Source organism: Muntiacus reevesi, chromosome 19 (genome assembly GCF_963930625.1).
Source record: "Muntiacus reevesi chromosome 19, mMunRee1.1, whole genome shotgun sequence".
Lineage (NCBI taxonomy): Eukaryota > Metazoa > Chordata > Mammalia > Artiodactyla > Cervidae > Muntiacus > Muntiacus reevesi.
This window is the reverse complement of record NC_089267.1, coordinates 32368698-32391566: the sequence shown is the minus strand read 5'-3', so window position 1 is coordinate 32391566 and position 22869 is coordinate 32368698. Positions and strand designations below refer to the sequence as shown.

Here is a 22869-nt window from a genome sequence, read left to right as displayed (position 1 = left end):
ATGGCAAAGTAAACCACCTTTCAAGAGCTTTCAGAAAAGAGGAGGAAAAGCTGATGGAGTTGGTAGATATCCAGGTAAATTGAAATTGAAGCACTCTCCCATGGAATTAAGGCTACATGCATCCTGGAAGACTCCAGAGGGCAGGATTGCAGATCTTTTGAGTCCTACTATATGCGGGACCCTTTGCAAGAGGTGGATGTTACTCAGAAGCAGATTTCCAGGTCAATTTACAGCAAAAGTGGGGACAAAGGGTAATAAATGACAGTTGGTACTGTCTCCTTTGAAGATTTCTTAGTCCTGGTTGCACATTCTGATCACCAGGGAAGAGATTTTAAAATGCTGATGCTTACATGTTAGCCTTAGAGATTCTGATTTATTGGTCTGGTGTGGGGTCCCCATTAAAAACTATTTTATCACATCTCCCCCACTGATTTAATGTTTTGGGTTGGAGAATCACTGAGTTAGATGACTACTTATGGGGAGGTTAAATAAGTCAAACCAGATGCTTTTTTTAAGGTCTCTTCCAAATTTGGAAAGGTAAGTACAAACAACACTTATGGGTTACATACTACAGCTAGACCCTTTCACAATTAATATTCTCTAATAGCTGAATCAATACATGTAATTCGCTTAGCACAGCATTTGGCATGTAGCAACTCTCAAATATTTGATATTCTTCAATGGCAGTATTATACCTCTATGTTACATTTAAGAAAACCAAGGCTCCGGGGTTAGCTTTCCAAGGACCCTTGTAGTAAACTGCAAATGAGGATTATCATTATTATTTATTCTTGGCTTTGCTGAGTCTTTGCTGCTGCACCTGGGTTTTCTCTAGTTGCTGTGAACAGGAGGCTACTCTTCTTTGCAATGTGCAGGCTTCTCACTGGAGTGGTTTCTCTTGTTGTGCAGCAACAAGAGCACCGGCTCAGTAGTCAGTTCACTCGGTAGTTGTGGAATTTAGTTGCCCTGTGGCATCAAGGATCTTCCTGGACCAGGGATCGAACCTGTGTCCCCTGAACTGGCAGGCATATTCTTAACCAGTGGACCAGCAGGGAAGCCGCTCAAATGAGGATTTAAACCAGATTAAACTAGTTTTAAGTTCTAGAGCCCCTTATCTCTTCCGCCATCCCTCCCTAAAACATCTGGAAGTTTATGCAAATCAGTGGTGTACTTGAGTGAACATTTAATATATTTAACAAAACCACTTCCTCTTGACCATTTTGTAAGGAATCTCTCTTCAAATGCAATTTTTGGAAAAAACAGCAGAAAAGTCGACATCCACATTTTTTTCTTTTTTCCTCTAATGTGGCCTGAGGAAAACTGTAGGTCTTGAGAGCCTCTGAGGACCGGGAAAATGGATGGAGGTGGTCCTTTAGAAGTCATAAACAGTGGAGAGGCGAAGGGAGAAAAGCGCCCCTCTCAGGTAAAACCTCTCTAGTGCTGACGAATGGATGAACATCTGTCACTTCTGTACCTCGTAGCTTCAGTAGTTTAATTACATGCTAATATTGAGGGAGGCGAAGTTATTAGCCCTAGGATGATGGCTCTGGTCTTATCTGACACCTTTCTGAGGTCAGGTTGAACCAGGCTGTGTGCAATAGCTGCTTCAAGAAAATGCAGGAAACTTCTCTAAAGGCTGTGACTACTAATGTTGCAGATCGTCTACCTGAAAAACTCGGATGACGGTCTCTCTCTGTCTCTTTCTCGTCCATCCAGGCTAGGAGATAGGGTAAATTAAATTTCTTCCTGTGAGCTGTATATTTCGAATGTTCTGTTCCTGACCCTTGACCTTTGATTACAATCTGTTTCGTCTGTAGAGTCCCCTGCTTTTGATTTACTGTATTTTGTTCGAACGGTTAAAGCGAGAACTTCTAAACAGACGCTTTCCTCCCTTCTCTCTGAAGAGAGTAAAAACCGAATCCGGGAGGAACGGAGGAGTAACAATTTTGGGGAAGGCGCGGGGAGCGGGGAACAGTCTCCCGTAGTAAAGTTTTCTCCACGTTTTCCTCTCCCGGAGCTGTTTTGAAGCATCCATCAGCTCCTCCCCTCGGGCCTCCAAAAGTACCCTGCGCCTGGGGGCGATTCTAGAGTCGAACCCAAAGCGTGTGGGGTCATTAGAAACTAGAGCAAGTTGAAGCCAAGGAGGCCTGGCAGGGTAGGGGGTCCGTGGATTCGGGCCCGAGTGGAGCGGAAGGCCGACAGCCGGGAGTCCTCGGAGAGGAGGAGGGCGAGAAAGCGGGGCGGGCCGGAGGTCGGGGTCCCGCAGCGGGAAGGGTTCCCCGTTTCCCCCTCCCCATCCTCGCCGCCCGGGGCTCTGGTGACGTTGCGGTTTCCTCCTCCCTCCAGCGAGCCCCAGCGCCCGCCGCGTCCCGCCCTCCTCCCCTTTCGCCCACACCCTCCCGCCCGCGCCGGCCCGGCCCGGCTCGCAGTAGCGCCGCCCGAGGCTGCAGCGGCGCATCCCTGTGGCGCGGCGCCCACCCGCACCCATGGCGCGGCTGGCGCGCTGAGGGTTCGGCTCCGAGGGCGCCGGGGGCCCGGGCGCCTTGGAGAGAAGGGGGCCGGCAAGGGGTTGGGGAGCCTGGGCCCAAGCTGGAGAGGCGACGCCCGAGAGGACGAAACCGCGGCGGGGAGCGGTAAGCGGAGGGGCGCGCGAGTGGTGGGCAGCGGTGCGCGGCGGACGTCGCTCCGGACCCCGCGCCGCTCAGCTTTCTTCCGGAGTCTCGGGCGGGTCGTCGGCCGGACTGGCCGGGAGCCGGCGAGAGGCAAGCGGAGAGCCACGTCCCCCGCCGGGCGCCGAGCGCCGCGACCTGCGCGCGCGAGCCCAGCTCGGCTGGGGGGCGCGCGAGACGTGAAGCCCGAGCCGTGAGTTTTCCCGGCGGCCGGGCAGCTCTGATTTCCCTTCCAACCCTTGGCCGCCCGGCGCAGAGCTGGGCGCACGGTAAGAACTCGGAGATCACTTTCGGTGCGTCGGGTCCGGCCGGCCCAGCCGCGATTTCCCGGACGGCCGGGGGCTCCGGCTTCCCTCTGCCGGGTAGGTTGGCAGAGTTTGGCGCCCTCCTTTCCCTCCGTCTCCCTGATAATTGGGGTGGTGGTGGTCTGGTGTGCCGATCCTGGCGCTGGCAGCCCGCCTCTGCGACCGTGGAAGCCAGGCAGGCACGTCCCGAGCCTCCCTAGACGCCGGATTCCAAAGCCGCCAGGCTCCACCGACGCTTGGAGAAATTGTCGGTCAGCCTCCCTCCCGGGCAGCCCCTGGTGGGGGCCTGGGGTGCGGCGTGCTTGACTCACAGGCTGGGAAGCTCCGTGAGCAATGCCACATGGGCTCTGGGTCTGTCGCGGATGGAATCTAAGCTAAGTTTGTGACCTCAGAATTTTCTCAGTTTCATCGCTCGATTGAGGCATCAACCTCCGCTTAGGCTGGCGGGTGCTGAAGGCTGAAACCGAATCCATTGCTTGGAAGTAGGAGGTGAACCTCATTTACTTGGAATTCTTTAGATCAGGAAATGCCACTTTTAGTTTGTAGGAATCTGTTATAAGGTTCTTTTAAACATTTTTTCATTAGTCATGCTTTAGAGAGTCCTGGTTTAGTTGACGTTAAATTTGAGGACGGACGTTCTCACTGAGAAATAGTTTCAAAACAATTTTTTCCCCCAGTATTTTATTTTTCACATAATAGACCTTAACTTTTCAGGAATTTCCTTTTCTTCAGTTTTTTTTTTCGCAATAAATGATAACTTGTATGAAATGAAATAGAATATGCAATATTTTATAGAATATTCTGCCAGTACTTCTAAAATGAGATCCCCAAATTGTTTGCAATATTCATGGAAGAAATAAAATATAGGGTTTTTTGTTTGTTTGTTTTGAGAAAATATAGGGTTACCTGAGTGTTTGTGTATCATGTACTCCAAGGTTACCATATGTGTCCTTTTAGAAAGTGTGCAGGTAAGATGTGTTCTGTAAAAATAGAGAAGAGAAAATGTGGACAAAAGGGAAGTTTGCAACAGAAAACAGTATAGACCCCTTGTCACTGAAGGAATCATTAGCACCTTCCTAGGCCTTCTGGGTAGAAGGTTTTAAAGTTCCTCTCTCTGAGGTTTGGGGCCTGGTTACGGAAAGACGGGGTAAGAGGTTAGCTAGGTTTGCCACATGGAAGTCAGGACCATCATAATACCTAACATTTGTGTGTCTATCTACTTTAGTATTTATAAAGTCAGTCCGCAAATTAGCTAATAACATGTTTTCGGTGAGACTTGTTGACCAGTCCAATATCCCACAGTGCTGCCTTGAGGGGACCTGGTGGTCATCCAGGAGGAGGTTCTGAACCTCACTGAGGTTGTACTGCCCTTCCCAAGACCTCATTATAAAGGTTTCTTTTAATCTCTGAAAAAGTACTTTAAGATCATAGATGAAAATATATTCTGCAATTAAGCAATAAGATGTTTGTTTATACATTTCTTAATATTTATAGTTGAATATTTTGGTATTTATTTCTACTTGCCTTGGATGACACTCTGTCCCATTAAAGAAATTACATGATTTCCACTCAATATTACAATTTCAACAAATGATTGCAAAAGAATAAAGGAAGCTACAGCATTTAGATTGGGGTTTTACTGTATCCATAATGTTTGTTTCCCAAAGGGGTAAAGAAACTAGTAAAAGATGAGCGTTTTGTAGTTGCAGTGTGTAGTAAATATTACTTGCATGCATGCTAAATCGCTTTAGTCATACCCGACTCTTTGCAACCACATTGACTGTATCCCTCCAGGCTCCTCTGTCCTTGGAATTTTCTAGGCAAGAATACTGGAGTAGATGGCCATGCACTCTTCCAAGGATCTTCCCCACCCAGGGATTGACCCGCATCTCTCATGTCTTCTGCATTGGTGGGGGTTCTTTACCATTAGCGCCATGTGAGAAGCGCAGATATCATTAGCATGTTTGAGTCCTAAATATAGTACATGTTCTTATCCTTTTTTCACCTTCTTCCCCCATAAGTTAAAAAAAAAAAAGAAATACTTTTTTTATGCTAGAATATGTTTGTGGCAGGCCTTTGAGGAGATCAAGACCCTCTTGTAGAGGGAAGGTCATCATTGTAGTGGATACTTTTATTCTGTTTACTGAGAGGGGCTGGATCTTTACTAGTATGAAGAAGTGGGTAAGGCAGAGGTTCCATGTCCAGCAATTCTTCTGAAAGAATAGCTCCAAGTTGAGGACAGGACAGTTCTTTTTACTATATTATAAAATGCCTTAGGATTTTCTCATCTTGGAATTACATTATCTTCACCCATGGTAATTTGTAGACTTTCCAGGTGGCCCTAGTGGTAAAGAACCTGCCTGCCAATGCAGGAGACATGCGTTCAGTCCCTAGGTAGGGAAGATTCCCTGGAAGAGGGCATGGCAGCCCACTCCAGTATTCTTGCCTGGAGAATCCCATGGACAGAGGAGCCTGATGGGCTATAGTTCATGGGGTTGCAGAGTCAGATGTGACTGAAGTGACTTAAGCACATATGCTTGTTGATTCGTAGAAAAAAACTTGTGGGGGGGTCACCAAATTACTAGTGGGTATTTGGATGACACAGTGTAATCTAAACCAAGAGTCAGTGCCTGACATGGCAATTAGGCAAGTGTATATGTTCAGAGTACCAAAAAGAAATTACTTCCCAGTGAAATTCATCTGATGAATTAAGGGCAGAATGGAAGTAGAGCTTAGAGTCCTAGATTTCAGTGGCACCGATCCATGCTTTTATCTGATGATGGCAGTAATTATTAGAAATGGATGAATTTCAAAAAGTCTTACTGATTCTAATGCCTAACTCTAATAGGAAATTATATATTTTAAAAGTGAAACCTTGCATTAAGTGGATATTTTTAATTGAAGTAATTTTTCTTTAAAGAAAATCTTTCTATATATTTTAGTAAATAAATGTAGTCCCAGGATCTTACCCATCTAACTTTGGTGTTTCACAGCTCCTACTTGCACATAGAAGAGTGGTTTGATTAGGGGGTGGTGGAGAGAGATTACAGGAAAGAATCATGCTAGAAAAAAAGGTAGATAGTGTTGTGGACAGGATAAAAAGAAGCCATTGGGGTTAGTAAATTCTTGCTTATGAATTCCTGTGCATCAGACAATGGAAGGAAAACCAGAGTCCCTGGTAGATCATGCAGCTATGTGAATGCTTCTATTTAAAACTGCCTAGGGCTCCCCCATGGCTCAGCAATAAAAAACCTTCCTGCAACGCAAGAGACACAGGAAGAGCGGGTTTGATCCCTGGGTCAGGAAGATCCCTCGGAGGAGGAAATGGCCACCCACTCCAGTATTCTTGCCTGGAGAATCCCGTGGACAGAGGAGCCTGGTGGGCTACAGTCCATGGGGTGGCAAAGAGTCAGACATGACTGAGTGTGAGCATGAGAAAGTAATTCAATATTTTTTCAAAGAATTCTATTATTTTCATTTTTAGCCTAGTGGAAATGAAGAGTGATATAGAGCAGGTGTCTTATCCTTATTTTAGGGCTGTAGAAATGGAAATACCATGAAAAGAAGAGAATTGCCTGTCATTTACAAGTAATTAGTGGCCTATTTTAAATATGAGATTAACCTAAATGGTATATTTAATTCTACTTTTCTCCTTTATGATTCCATGTCCATGTTATTAAAGACTCTTCCATTTCATTTTCTTTTTTTTTTTTTCATTTTCTTACAGATCTAATTTATTATCACATTTACTACACATTACTGTCCATGATTTGTCAGCTCCCTGGAATGCTTGCTTATGTGTTTTCCAGGCTTCTGTAAACTGGCTGTTTTGGGGCCCTCTTCCCACAGCACCCTCCTCTCACTCTGCTTATCTCTTATCCTCATCAGGGTTCCATCCTGGGTCCCCTTCTGATTCCCACAGAGCCCTATGCCCATTGCTCAGCTCTCATTTGCTGGCTTCAGGTTTTTGGGTGTTTTACCAGTTGTTTTGCTTCCATCTGCATGTCTCAGCAAGCTCCAGCCTATCAAGGGTATGGATTTCAGATCCTCTGTCATATGCTCAAAAGAGTATAAACCTGCAGGAGGCAGAGTGTTTAGAGAGTCTGTTAAATACCACAGAAAAGAAAAGGGAGTGATTTTACTTTGGAAAAAGAAGAAATGATGGTTGAGACCATCTGTTTATTATTTTTAATTTTTAAAAATTAATTTGTATTGGAGTACAATTGCTTTTTTAAAATTAATTTTTATTGGAGAATGATTGCTTTCCCACCCCAACCCCTCCCCGTCATGCTACCCAGCGTGTGGGATCTTAGTTCCCAGACCAGGGATGGAACCTGCACCCCTTGGCTTTGGAAGCATGGTGTCTTAACCACTGGACCACCAGGCAAGTTCCATCTGCTCATTTCTTGAATGGAGTTCTGTCCTTATTCCAGATAACACTATGACTTTTAATGTGCTTTAAGATTACCACTGGATTTCCTTCTATTTGTTCCAACTCCCTTGGGGTAGTCCATAAACATGACCTTGGTAAGTGTTGTCATCAAATGTTAGTAAACAATTTCTGAAAGAACAGAATTTGCCTCTTTAGTAATATGTAGAAGCTATAAACATCCTGGTAATAGCATGATTTGTTTGGGCATTTTATATTTGAGAATAGTTATAACCATTAGGTAAGTGTAGTCCTGTTTTTAAAAATATAACAAAACACATGTGTGTAGTTAACTCTCAGTTATGCATATGTCGTGTATCCATTGTAGACTGAGTCCATCTGCTTTGCTCTAGACAGAGAGAATTTGCAGCTGAGTGTATGTAATGTGTCCACATTGGAAAAATATTTTTGGTATTATTTATGGAATTAACAGGGCCTCTCTACTTAATAAATGGAAAATGTTAGGATAATCATAGTAAAATTCCCTATGTGTTTAGTGTACATGATCATTCAGTAGAAATTGAGTCGGTCCACAGTCATTTAAAAAACTGTCATTTAAATCTTTCCATTTGAAATATTCATTGCATATACAGATGCCATAGGGTTGTAAATTTGTTGATTAAATTAAGGTTTTTGCATTTTTCTCATGTGTAACAAACTTAGCTACTGCGCAAAAGGGATTTAATGCGTGCAGATGTTATACCACAACAAAGCTGAGTCAGCATTTCATAACTCTTAAAAAGAATTTGTAAAGGAAATGGGCTCACCAAGCTGTGGGTCTATAATATTTTTTATTGATGAAGTACACAGGCAATGTACTGGCTTTACTGTTGGAGTCTAATGACTATTCCAAGAAAAATGGGGATATTTGTTAGCAATTCATGAAATGGGAGTTAACAGCATTAGTGTAAAAGGTAGTCATTTGCAGGTTGTGTTGTGAATCTAGAATTACTAATTTAAAAAAATAGACTGGGAGCATGGTTGGTGAACCAGGGGATGCAAGTGATGTCCTAGATGAAGCGACAGTCCTCCCTAGCTGAAAGATCAAATGGATCATGGTAATTGGCTGAGGCCCATGAGCCTCTTGAACAAGTCTGTTCTGTTCCGGAAACCAAAAGTGCCCTTCTTTATCTTTGCATTCATTTTACTGTCACATCCTCTTCTTCAGACTGTGCCGTCTCTACTATTTAGGGATTGGAAATTCATGCTGAAGTCACTTTTCATTAGAATTTGGTCATCTGCATTTGTATGAGGTGGATGTAGGGATCTTTGGTGGGTTGGGGGAGGAGAAAAATTGTCATCCTTCTAAAATACCTATCATGAAAGAAAAACAGGACAGAATGTAAAGGAAACAGAGGTGGTAGGCAAAAAGGAGCAGAGAAGAGCTGTGAACAATGCTCATTTATTTCGAATAAACATATTTTAAAAAATGAAAAAAAAAGGAAAAAGAAATAAAAGGCTACAGATTAACACCTTCATTTAGAGTAGTTCTGTACCTTGGCGTATTGAAAGGGTTATTGCATTTCTAAAGTAAGCCAACATCCAGAAAGTTGCGTCAGTGACAAAGGAACTCAAGAATTGCATGATAAAAATCATCAAGTAGTTTAAAAATGTTTCATGCCAGGGTGCACTCAACACTCTGACACCGGGTAGAGTGGTAGTCAAGACCTCCAGGCTGCAGGATAACACTGCTTACCTTCTTTACAGTTGTGACTGTCAGCTTTTCTTCTTGACACAGCGCTATTTTTGTTGTCTTGACTATATCTAAGGACAGACTCTTAAGTAAAGGATTTCTGGAATTCCACACATTCTGGTAAAGAGCTCTTCTTGGGGCCTTGGCAGTTGGATGACAGCATCCTAGGAGGCTCGCATGGGGCCGGGCTTACCAGCCCCTTGGATAATCGGGCAGGGGCCAGCTGGATTTAGGAATCACCTGCAGTGTTTACACTTCTCCCAAGGGGGGGAATGGGCCTGGCAGGAAGGAAAAAGGGGCCTGAAAGGGAATGTTGAACAGCTGTTTTCCATCTTCCCTGAAGAAAAAGAAGAGGAAATCGACTTACAGCAGGCATCAAGAGGGATTTATGCTAAATACAGGGAAGTTTTTCTGAATGTTTTAACCTTTAGAATGGATTTATGAAGGAGGCCTTTGAGTTCTTCTCTGTTTAGAAAGGTTTAAGTGAGGTTGTCCAGGAGGGATATTAGCATTTGTCTTCTGGGGTTCTAATTTTATGACTGCTGCTCATCTGGATTTGAAAATCTTGGAAATTAAAAGTGACTTAATTATGTGAATGTAGAAGATATGGTGAGTTTTAGTGTTTGAAATACAAGTTGTCTATAGTTTACACTTAGCGTTTTTATTTATTAGAGCAAAGTATTAATATTTGCTAGCTGGTTAAATATTGATCATGCATAAGTTTGCTTCAGCATTTCATTCAGATACACATTACAGTGTCTGAAAGCCCTGCTTCCCTATGCTTAATCTATTTTCTCCTCAAACGGATCACGTTCCTCTACATTTCTTTTTTATTTTAGAAAATCTTTTAAAAACAGGGCTTGGCAGCAGATTGTGGTGTTCCATTTTGGACTTCCAGTAATATCTTTTACATTTCTCCACCCCATTTTTATAGTAGAACTAGACTGGCAGCAGTGGTCACATGAATGTATGGGGCATTCATTAGCCATGTGGTCAAAACATAGAGGTTGCCCATGTCAGAAAGAGCTTGGAAACTTTGCTTGTATTCCAGACTTCTTAACAGCAGTATTTTTGGTTAAAAAGAATGGCATGTATAGAAACAAAACGTGAGCTTTGTTTCATTTTTGTTCAGGAAAATAGACTCTAGTAGAGTTAATTCATGGTTTCAGGCCACTGGTCGTGTTTTTTTCACAGTAGTAAAATTAGGCAGGATTTAAGATGTAATCATCTTAAAAGCAGGTTCATTCTGATGCTGCTAAAGGTGTTAGAAAACAGACTCAGCCAATATTGGGTTAGTGGGTTTGGGGGATGCCAAGAACAGGAGCCCAACTGTCAATGTCTTAGGCAGCTGGAATGGAATGTTTCCACTTAGTTTTACAGCCCATAGTTTTAAAGCAATTTTGAAATGTTTTTCACAGTTACCTTTCTCAGAGGAAACTGATTTCTTGGAATCACTGAAAAGCCTGCAGAGTTAACCAGTTAAAGTGTCTTTTGCTGTCTCCCTTAGTTATGAGGTTGATTTCTTCTTTTTTCCTCTATTTTGAATGTAAGTCTTTCACAAGTTAAAGCAGGTTGGTTTTAATGAGAACTCAGGCGAAATAGAGAGCAGAATAAGAATTGATCTACTACTTTTATGCAATAGTTCAGTTTATCATTTCTTAAACTCTAGTGTAAAAATTTAAGATCCAATTTTTTTCTCTTAAGGAAACCAGTATTGTTCAGATTGGATTCATCCTATTAATCACATGCTCTGTTAGGGTTCTAAGCTTTTCAGCATTAACAGTTTTTAGATTTACTGTGACTTGCATAGAGTTATTCTAAATAAAATTCAAACTAACAAATGGTATTTGAGTATTGGCTGCAGGAACTTGAAAAATTCAGTTTCACCTCAACTTGTTAAATGTAATCTGGCAAGTTTCAGGCTAAACTGGGCCACTTTCAATATCTCTTTCTTGGGGGAAGAAATGTGTTGGCAGTATTTATACTACTAAATTGCCATAAAATGATAAATCCTGTGCCTAAAGAAGTTGAATGGAGCTAGCAGTGTTAGGGTGGTTATGTAACAGACCCTTCTTTATGTCCTTACACCTTTTTTTCTTGTTGTTGAAGCCACTGAAGTTTGGTTCAGTGATTGCAAGTTTTAGAAAAGATAAATCTGTGTTACCAGGAATGAGTGCTTTGATATATAACTTTTTCCAGTGTACTTTTGAACCTGAGAGTCAGATGAAAGAACGTTCTACTTCAGCGATAGAAATACTGAAAGGATTTAGTCATTCAGCAAGTACTTGCCAGGTACTTCATGTTTGAGGGGACGTCTGGCTGGAGCCGAAGCGGGGCAGCATGCAAAAAAAAAAAAAAAAAAAAAAAGACATGGTTTCCAGCCTTCGGGAGCTATAAAGTCTGGTTGGAGAAGGATAACTGAGTATGAAACTTTATGAGAACAATTAAGTGTTGAACAGACAGATCCTTGCAGCAGGTTTGCAGGAAGAAAGATGTCTGTGAGGGTTACGTGGGCGAAGAATACTCAGCAAGGAGGGAAGAATGAATTGGGCCTCAGAGGATTTTATGCCAAAAGAGGGAGGAGAGAAAGCCTTGCAAGCAGAGCCACCAGCTAAGCAAAGGCACCGGAAAAGGAGTTGAGCTAAGGAGTGGGGTAGCCGCCAGGTCAAGGAGAACGTAGAAAAATCATGGGAATTCACTTATCTCCTTTCTTGACAGTCTGTCTCCTATCTTCTGTGCCTTCTTCATGAATTCTTTCCTTGTTTTCCACAAGTATTTTTGAAGGCCTGTGTTGCACGTCATCCCTGGGGCATGACACCATCCATAGGGAAGACAAAGAAGGCTAAGGTCCCCGCCTCCCAGCAGCTTATACCTGAGCAGGTGAGCTCTGTCTCAGAGCCCTTTTGGATTCAGAGGATTGAAACAGTAAATGTGAGTAAAGAAGAAAACAAGTATCTTCAAGTAACTCAGTGTGCATGTTTTTAGGACTGACTATATTAATTAGTGGAGATAGTTACAGCTATAGACATTCTTCCTGATCCCTTTTTAAGACCTAGTCCAGATGCCCCTCCTTATTCATCCTTCTTCAACTCAGTTGGAAGTATTGATTTCTATAAATTTCAAAAGTACTTTGTAATTCTCATATAATTCTTTTTCTTTTGGTCTGTAGGATCTTAGCTTCCCAACCAGGGATCAGACCCATGCCCCCTGCCATGGCAGCTCAAAGTCCTAACTACTGGACTGTCAGGGAATTCACTTACTTCCTTTTTCTTTAGTGGTTTGTATAGATGTTTTCTTTGTTTTACCATTTTATAACAGGGCAGATGCACTTTCTTGGTTGGCATCATCCCTGAATTCCCAAAGAGTATGGAGCAATGTGTGTATGGGGCCGGAGGGGAGGCCACTTGTGGATAGAGTTGCTGGTGAAGGCTTCGTAGATAGCACTGTGCTCTTTGAGAAAGGTATGAGGTTGATGTGGAGCAGGTAGAGGGGACCCCCAGAGAGAGTAAAAATGGGAATCAAGGGTAAAATATGAGTCGTGCTCAAGCAAGGATGACAGTTAAGTGTGAAGGGAGAGTTTGTGCAGGGAGGACACGAATGCTAATGTTGAAGAGATGGGCCAGAACTAGACTGTGGAAGCTCTTGGAGGAGAAAATTGTTATTTCTGCTGTGGGAAATAGAGGCTCTTGAGTAGGAAAGTGGTTATGATGATGGTGCTTTATTTAATTTGGAAGGACCTTGATAGTTTACAAAGATAGTTGTTTCATGGGTAATACTCTCAGACTGCATGGGTCTGGCTGCTTCACTTTCTGTGTGACCTTGACTGGTAAAGAATCTGCCAGCAATGTGGGAGACCTGGGTTCAACCTCTGGGTTGAGAAGATCCCCTGGAGAAAGGAACGGCTACGCACTCCACTATTCTGGCCTGGAGAATTCCATGGACTATACAGTCCATGGGGTCACAAAGAGTCTGACACTACTGAGGACTTCCACTTTCATTTTTCTTTTCCTTGCTTACTCTGCTGTGCTTCGGTTTCCTCAGCTGTGAAAGGGGAATGATGTTAGTATCTGTGTTATGGCACTGTGGCGAAGATTAAATGAGTTAACCCACGTGAACTACCTAGCATAGTTCCTAGCATTTGGTAAGCACTATATATGTTTATTGTTTATAGCAGCCTTTGGTGTAGATATAATAAAAATTACGATCCCTACTTTAGAAATGGAATGAAGCCTGGAGTGCTGCCGTCCATGGGGTTGCAAGGAGTTGGACATGACTTAGCGAACAACAACAATTTTAGGAATGAGAACATTGTAGAACTAGGCCTGTGTATAGTTTATTAGGGCTGCTGTAGCAAAGTACCTCCACTTGAGTGGCTTACACAACAGAAATCTGTTGTCTCACAGTTCTGTGAGGCTAGAAGTCCAAAACGCAAGCATCAGCAGGATTGGTTCCTTCCAAGGCCGAGAAAACCCGCTCCATGCCTTTCTCCCAGCTTCCGGTGGTTTCTGTCAGTCTTCAGTGTTCCTTGGCTTGTGGACCCTTCACCCTGATCTCTCGCTGCATCTTGTCCTGGCATTCTCCCTGTTTATGCATTTCTGCCATCAAACTGCCCCTTTTTATAAAAATAACTCGTATTGGGTTAGGAGCTCATCCTACTCCAGTAAGACTTCATCTTAACTTAATTATAATTGTTATATCTTAATTATATCTGCAATTTATTTGGACCGTGTTTCCAAATAAGGTCATATTTTGAGGCATTGGGTATTATAACTCCAACACGGGAATTTTTGTAGGATACAATTCGACCCATTACTGATTTCAAGTTAGATCTTTTGAGTCTGCCACACTACGCCATGACATGCCTAAAGGACTGCAGGGAAGAGGAGGCCTCTGTGGTTTTCTATGGGAAATGAGCAATGAGCTGTCCGCAGCTCTTCTGTCTCCTGTTTGTCTGGACTTGCCCTGTTTCCCGAACAGCCAGCGGACACGTGGTGCGTGGTTGGCCTCGGATATTAGTGTGCTGCCTAAGCCCTGAGAAGATCTTTTGCCTTTCATCTTTCTTTCCAGGATGGCACTCTCCATGACTTCTTTCCATTTAGGATTAGAGATAAAGATATTAAGGTAAGTTTAGGGACATTATACTTACACCGGATAATTTCAATTTTCTCTATAAATTTGGATGATATGTCACTGTCCCCAAATATAGGTGATAAAGGGAAGAATTGAATACTTTTGAAAAGAGGCAAAAATCTAATGTTTCATAATGAGGATTTTGCTGAGGAGTTAATTATGGGTAAGTGAGTAGATAAGAAGCTGTGAGGTAAGATAGAAATTGATTCCTCCGGGCTTCCCAGGTGGCGCTAGTGGTAAAGAACCTGCCTGCCAGTGCAGGAGATGTAAGAGATGTGGGTTTGATCCCTGGGTTGGGAAGATCCCCTGGAGAAAGGAATGGCAACCCACTCCAATATTCTTGCCTGGAGAATCCCATGGGCAGAGGAGCCTGGGGGACGACAGTCCATTAGGTTTCTAAGAGTTGGACACGACTGAGGCGACTACACACACATGCACATGGGTTTTTAGTAGGGTTAAGTGTCCCACATCACTGAGAGGTTGAGAAATATTCCAGACCAATAGTAATGACCCGTGAAGATTAAAGAGTGCAGAGACAAATAACGATTGCAAGAGATGAAAGCCCCAGGAGAATCACCCCTGGCGAGTCACTGAGACAACTAAGGTGGTCCCAGGAACGGAAGAGGCTGGTTCCCATCTCGCTTGTGGGTTGCGGAGAATGGCTTTCAGCCTCCGTGGAGAGCACAATAGGGGATGTATCACTGAAAGAGTCAAAATTACTTCACAGAATCTTTAATTTGGAGCATCTTAAGTGTCATCTCTGCCCCCTGTCCCATTTAACTCAAGAATTGACCTGGCAGATGGTCATCTAGTCACCACATTCATGTAGGACAGAACATGGAAGAAGATCTAAAATAAAATCAGTACAAGAGGAGTTTTCTCCAGCATGGATGAAAAGAATTCCTTCAGGTTTGATCAAAAGATATAGCTAGGTAGAATCTGACCATGGGCAGAGATGGGGTGAAATGAGTAGGGTGGATATGAGAGGTGTATTCCTAGTTTAAAAGATGCAAAGAATGGGGCTACCACTACCAGAGTAGAATGCTAAAGTCAGGAAAAAAATGCAGTTAATTCACCGATATGAGGACATGCTACTGCTGCTGCTAAGTCGCTTCAGTCGTGTCCGACTCTGTGCGACCCCATAGACGGCAGCCCGCCAGGCTCCCCCATCCCTGGGATTCTCCAGGCAAGAACACTGGAGTGGGTTGCCATTTCCTTCTCCAGCGCATTAAAGTGAAAAGTGAAAGTAAAGTCACTCAGTCGTGTCCGACTCTTAGCGACCCCATGGACTGCAGTCTACCAGGCTCCTCCGTCCATGGCATTTTCCAGGCAAGAGTACTGGAGTGGGGTGCCATTGCCTTCTCCATATGAGGATATAGACAGCAGTTAAATGTTTATGACCTGGAACATACAGACACAAACATTAAATATCTGGCAGTTTCAGACTCTGAGTTGGGCTATTTCTGGCAGGAAAATGTGTTTTGACCTGTGGATCTGTCACCATCAATTCCGAAATTGTTGTCTTACTCTTCACAGCATGCGTGGTCTCCACTGTCTAGTATCGCCTGAAAAATTGTTTCTTGACTGGTAATGTTTTATAGACAGAACTATAAAAACTGTCACAAGAAGTTTTTAGCACAAAATAATAGGAATAATGTAGGTGTGAAAGGAAGAATAATTCATTAGATAGCACCCTTATTCTTTTGACATCTGCATAAGAGAAATGTTGGCAATACAGAGGATTTTTTAAAAAATTTCCAGTAGCATTGACATATATACACTATCGTGTGTAAAATAGACAGCCAGTGGGAAGCTGCTTTATATAGCGCAGGTGGCTCAGCCTGGTGCTCTACGACGACCTAAGGGGGTGGAGTGGGAAGGAGACTCAAGAGGAAAAGAATATGTAGGTATAGATACATATGTGTATATATATAATTAATGTTCATTCACATTGTTGTAGGGCAGAAACCAACACACATTACAGAGCAATTATCCTCCAATTTAAAATAAAATAACCAAATAACAGCAATAATAAAACCTTTATAACAAGCCATTACGTTATGATGACATCTTTGGGAATGTGGTTAAAAGAAGGGACATGAAGGAAATTTAAATTTCAAAACAGAAGATCCTCAGTGAAAGTCCTAGCATCTACAGTCATCCTGCAAGAAGCGAGGCCTGGCTGATCAGAGCTTGAGGAGAAAGGGGAGGGGCAGAATGTCTAATTCCATGCAAAAGTGGCTGCAAGTTTTGAGGTGACATTTAGGAGAAAACTCTGAGAAAAGCCATAAAAACCACTCATGGAATGTTGGGAAACAGCAGGGAATCCTCAGGGAGTGGACCGTGGTCAGAGGTGGGCCAGGCACCTTGACCAGGGCATGGTGGGCCTGGGGGTCTGGGAGCCAGCCACAGTCAAGGGTATACGTGGGGCTTTGCTTGAGTGATGGTTGGGAGGGTGCTGAGCAGAGGGCAGCTCTCAGTCAACTCTGGCATTAACAGTCACCCTCAGCAGTCTTGTAAGGTTCAGGCATTGTAATACATTTTACCTCCAAAAGTTAAACTCAAAAGATCTTTATTTCTTCTTTTTATGTAGTTGTATTTATATAGTTATCTAACAATATGTTTAGTTATCTCTGAGTATTTAAGGGTTTGCATCTTAAACACATTCATTAAATTAACTCCATCAATATTCTCTGTTTCTTAAGTGCTGGGCATGCTTAGATGTTGGGGATATAGCAAAAAGCAAAGTGCCCTCATGGAGCTTACATTCTAGAAGGGGAAGCCAGGCACACACAAAAAATAATTAGGTTGTATAGTAATTAGACAGTTATAAGTGCCATGAAGGAAAATAAAACCTAGAAGGGACTTAGGGGAGTGATGGTGGTTATATGTGGTAAGGATGTAACTTAGATGAGATGGTCACATCTGGCCTCATTGAGAAAATGTTCAGTTCAGTTCAGTTCATTCACTCAGTCATGTCTGACTCTTTGCGAACCCATGAACTGCAGCACGCCAGGCCTCCCTGTCCATCACCAACTCACGGAGTACACCCAAACCCATGTCCATCGAGTTGATGATGCCATCCAACCATCTCACCCTCTGTTGTCCCCTTCTCCTCCTGCCCCCAATCTGTCCCAGCATCAGGGTCTTTTCCAGTGAGTTAGCTCTTTGCATCAGGTGGCCAGAGTATTGCAGTTTCAGCTTCAGCATCAGTCCTTCTGATGAACACCCAGGACTGGTCTCCTTTAGGATGGTCTGGTTGGATCTCCTTGCAGTCCAAGGAACTCTCAAGAATCTTCTCCAGCACCACAGTTTAAAAGCATCAATTCTTCGGTGCGCAGCTTTCTTTATAGACCAACTCTCACATCCATACATGACCACTGGAAAACCATAGCCTTGACTAGACAGACCTTTGTTGGCAAAGTAATGTCTCTGTTTTTTAATATACTGTCTAGATTGGTCATATCTTTCCTTCCAGAGAGTAAGCATCTTTTAATTTCATGGCTACAGTCACCATCTGCGGTGATTTTGGAGCCCAGAAAAATAAAGTCAGCCACTGTTTTCCACTGTCTCCCCATCTATTTCCCATGAAGTGATGGGACCAGATGCCATGATCTTAGTTTTCTGAATATTGAGCTTTAAGCCCACTTTTTCACTCTCCTCTTTCACTTTCATCAAGAGGCTCTTTAGTTCTTCTTCGCTTTCTGCCGTAAGGGTGGTGTCATCTGCATATCTGAGGCTATTGATATTTCTCCCGCAATCTTGATTCCAGCTTGTGCTTCCTCCAGCCCAGCCTTTCTCGTGATGTACTCTGCATATAAGTTAAATAAGCAGGGTGACAATATACAGCCTTGACGTACTCCTTTTCCTACTTGGAACCAGTCTATTGTTCCATGTCCAGTTCTAACTGTTGCTTCCTGACCTGTATACAGGTTTCTCAAGAGGCAGGTCAGGTGGTCTGGTATTCTTATCTCTTTAAGAATTTTCCACAGTTTATTGTGATCCACACAGTCAAAGGCTTTGACATAGTCAATAAAGCAGAAGTAGATGTTTTTCTGGAACTCTCTTGCTTTTTCGATAATCTGTCGGGTGTTGGCAATTTGATCTCTGGATCCTCTGCCTTCTCTAAAATCAGCCTGAACGTCTGGAAGTCACAGTTCACATATTGCTGAAGCCTGGCTTGGAGAATTTTAAGCATTACTTTACTAGTGTGTGAGATGAGTGCAATTGTGTGGTAGTTTGAGCATTCTTTGTGATTGCCTTTCTTTGGGATTGGAGTGAAAACTGACCTTTTCCAGTCCTGTGGCCACTGCTGAGTTTTCCATATTTGCTGGCATGTTGAGTGCAACACTTTGACAGCGTCATCTTTCAGGATTTGAAATAGCTCAACTGGAATTCCATCACCTCCGCTAGCTTTGCTCGTAGTGATGCTTCCTAAGGCCCACTTGACTTCACATTCCAGGATGTCTGGCTCTAGGTGAGTGATCACACCATGGTGATTATCTGGGTCGTGAAGATCTTTTTTATACAGTTCTTCTGTGTATTCTTGCCACGTCTTCTTCATATCTTCTGCTTCTGTTAGGTCCCTACCATTTCTGTCCTTCATTGAGCCCATCTTTGCATGAAATGTTCCCTTGTTATCTCTAATTTTCTTGAAGAGATCTCTAGTCTTTCCCATTCTATTATTTTCCTCTATTTCTTTGCATTGATCGCTGAGGAAGGCTTTCTTATCTCTCCTTGCTATTCTTTGGAACTCCACATTCAAATGGGTATAGCTTTCCTTTTCTCCTTTGCTTTTCGCTTCCGGTCTTTTCACAGCTATTTGTAAGGCCTCCTCAGACAGCCATTTTGCTTTTTTGCATTTCTTTTTCTTGGGGATGGTCTTGATTCCTGTTTCCTATACAATGTCACGAACCTCTGTCCATAGTTCATCTGGCACTCTGTCTATCAGATCTAGCCCCTTAAATCTATTTCTCACTTCCACTGTATAGTCATAAGGGATTTGATTTAGGTCATACCTGAATGGTCTAGTGATTTTCTCCACTTTCTTCAATTTTAGTCTGAATTTGGCAATAAGGAGTTCATGATACGAGCCACAGTCAGCTCCCAGTCTTGTGTTTGCTGACTGTATAGAGCTTCTCCATCTTTGGTTGCAAAGAATATAATCAATCTGGTTTTGGTGTTGATCATCTGGTGATGTCCATTTGTAGAGTCTTCTCTTGTGTTGTTGAAAGAGGGTATTTGCTATGACCAGTGCATTCCCTTGGCAGAACTCTATTAGCCTTTGCCCTGCTTCATTCTGTATTCCAAGGCCAAATTTGCCTGTTAATCCAGGTATTTCTTGACTTCCTACTTTTGCTTTCCAGTCCCCTATAATGCAAAGGACATCTTTTTGGGGTGTTAGTTATAGGTCTTGTAGGTCTTCATAGAACTGTTCAACTTCGGCTTCTTCGGCATTACTGATCGGGGCATAGACTTGAATTACCGTGATATTGAATGGTTTGCCTTGGAAATGAACAGAGATAATTCTATTGCTTTTGAGATTGCATCCAAGTACTGCATTTTGGACTCTTGTTGACTATGAGGGCTACTCCATTTCTTCTAAGGGATTCCTGCCCACAGTAGTGGATATAATGGTCATCTGAATTAAATTCACCCATTCCAGTCCATCTTAGTTCACTTATTTCTAGAATGTCAATGTTCACTCTTGTTATCTCCTGTTTGACCACTTTCAATTTGCCTTGACTCATCAACCTAACTTTCCAGGTTCCTATGCAGTATTGCTCTTCACAGCATTCAGTCTTGCTTCTATCACCAGGTCCCATTCACAGCTGGGTGTTGTTTTTGCTTTGGCTCCATCCTTCTTTCATCCATTCTTTCTGGAGTTATTTCTCCATGGATCTCCAGTAGCATATTGGGCACCTACCGACCTGGGGAATTCATCTCTCAGTGTCCTGTCTTTTTGTCTTTTCATACTGTTTATGGGGTTCTCAAGGCAAGAATATTGAAGTGGTTTGCCATTCCCTCCACTGAGAAAGTGGCATTCGAGCAAATACTTAAAGGAAGTGAGGGAGCAAGCTGTGTAGATGTATGGGGGAGGCATTCTAGGCAGAAGAACAAGCACATAGGCCCTAACGAGGGAGCGGCCATGTGTGTGTAAGGATAGCAAGGAGGCCATGTGACTGGGAGGGAAAAGATGGGGAGAGTTGTAGGACGTGGAGACAGAGGTGATACAACCAGTCCACACAATGACTTGGGAGCTATTGTTGGTACCTTGGGACATGCCAGGTGATACAGAGGTAGGGAATCCTCCTGCCATTGGAGAAGACCCAGGAGATGTAAGTTCAATCCCTGGGTTGGGCAGATCCCCTGGAGGAGGAAATGACAACCCACTCCAGTATTCTTGCCTGGGAAATCCCACAGCCATACGAACCTGGCAGACTACAATCCACGGGTTCTTGAAGAGTCAGACATGACTGAGCGACTGGACAAGCATGCATATTGGTACTTTGGTGCTGACTCTGAAAGAGATGGGAAACCTTTGGGGAGTTTTAAACAGAGTGGTGTAATAATCTGAATTATGATTGAACAGGTCAGCTCTGGCTCCTGTGTCGAGAATGACCACTGGAGGTGAGGGCGAAGGCAGGGAGACTAGTTTGGAAGCTGTTGCAGTAATTTGGGCAAGACATGATGTGACTTAGGCTGCTATGGTGGTGGCGAACGTGGCTGGATTCTGGATGTATTTTGAGAATGGAGCCAACAGAATTTGCTGATGGTTTGAATATGGAGACAGAGCGGGGAAGGAAAGAAGGTAGTTTGGGCCTGAATTTCTGGCAGGGTTGATTGCCAGTAACTGAGCCTGAGATGGGGAAGTCTGAGATGGCAGTGCCTGCGTCTTTGGGTTAATTACGTCTCTGTATCTTTGTTCTACAAACCAAGTCTGTGGTATTCTGAGTTTTGATTATGATTCATAGGAGGATATTTGGAAAGTATTCAGGGATTTTAATGCCAAGGAACTATGAGCCTTGAAACAAAAATGAGAATGAGAACAAAAGTACACATAAAAATATTTGAGAATGTGAAAACAGAAAAAAAAAGTAGAAGATTAAAAAATGGAAGAATACTTAAATATAAGAGATGAAAAAGAACTGTGTATAGTGTTAAAAGCATCACTCCATACGTACCATCCAATAGGTGACATTTTATTTATTTATTTATTTATTTGAAATTTTGATTTTAAACAAATGAACTGGAATTGTATGTTTAGTGCCAGCAAATTACTTCCTAGTGAAAGTCTTCTAAGCTTTTCCGCCTAACATTATGTATTTCATTTTTAGACAATGTCTAAAGCTTTTAAGCCATTTAATACTAAGTCCAGTATTCTGCTGTGTCCTTCACTTCAACAGCACCATCCTTGGACACAATCATTTTGGGGGGTTTAAAATGGAACAATATCAGAAGTTGAGTTAGGAGAAAGAGTTGGTGAAAAGTATCATGACATTTTCTTAGGTGATGGGACAAAGTGCTGTAGCAAGACTTTCAGAATTGTAGCAGGGATTTAGATCATTGAACTGAAAAGTAGGTCAGGGAGTTCCCCAAGACCACGGTTGGTCTCAGTGATTCACTAGCAGGACTCAAAACGCTGCTAAAATTGTGGTTAGAGTTTAATACAGCCGAAGAATAGAGAGTGAAATCAGAGAAAAGGTGCATGGGGTGAAGTCTGCAAGGAACTGGGCACAGACTTCCGATGTCCTCTGCTAATGAAGTTCTGCTCCTGGCAAGAATATGTGACAACACTCACAAAGAGTTGCCAGTCAGGGGAGCTCACTGGAGCCTTGGCATTCAGGGATTTTATTGGGGTTCAGTCGTGGAAGCTCGTAACGCCTGCGTGACTGACTTTAGCTATTCAGATTCTGGTCCCCCAGAGCAAAGACAGTTCATTGTGAATCCCATTGTTAGTATATACTGTCCGATCTTAATAGTAGCACATGGCCCAAGGCCTCAGGCACCCGAGAATCCTCTTATCACATAGAACATAATGAGGGCTCAGAACTCATCTCCCAAGAGCCAGACAGAGGCCAGTCCTTTCTTAGAAATGTGTAGGGTTTGTGTTAACCCTTTCCTGCATAGCTAGGTAGGGCTTTGAAAACGGTATTAGTGCTTCCTAGAGTCATTATCATTAGAGGGTAAATTTATAGGACCTGATGCCTATATGCAGAGTACATCATGAGAAACGCTGGGCTGGAGGAAGCACAAGCTGGAATCAAGATTGCCAGGAGAAATATCAATAACCTCAGATATGCAGATGATAACCACCCTTATGGCAGAAAGTGAAGAGGAACTAAAAAGCCTCTTGATGAAAGTGAAAGAGGAGAGTGAAAAAGTGGGCTTAAAGCTTAACATTCAGAAAACTAAGATCATGGCATCTGGTCCCATCACCTCATGGGAAATAGATGGGGAAACAGTGGAAACAGTGTCAGACTTTATTTTTCTGGGCTCCAAAATCACTGCAGATGGTTATTGCAGCCATGAAATTAAAAGACGCTTACTCCTTGGAAGGAAAGTTATGACCAACCTAGACAGTATATTAAAAAGCAGAGACATTACTTTGCCAACAAAGGTCTGTCTAGTCAAGGCTATGGT

The 22869-nt window shown here is 42.9% G+C and overlaps 1 protein-coding gene across 2 annotated transcripts in view; it reads left to right on the top strand.

The window, feature by feature from the left end:
* The first annotated feature begins 2384 nt into the window (after positions 1-2384).
* DSE (dermatan sulfate epimerase) overlaps positions 2385-22869 on the top strand; it is a 76858-nt gene continuing 56373 nt past the window's right edge. Inside the window, exon 1 of one of the 2 annotated variants that reach the window (XM_065911369.1) lies at positions 2385-2633. The gene's annotated coding sequence lies outside the window, so the exon portion shown is untranslated. The remainder of the gene's footprint in view (positions 2634-22869) is intronic. The other variant, XM_065911370.1, reaches the window with a different exon arrangement.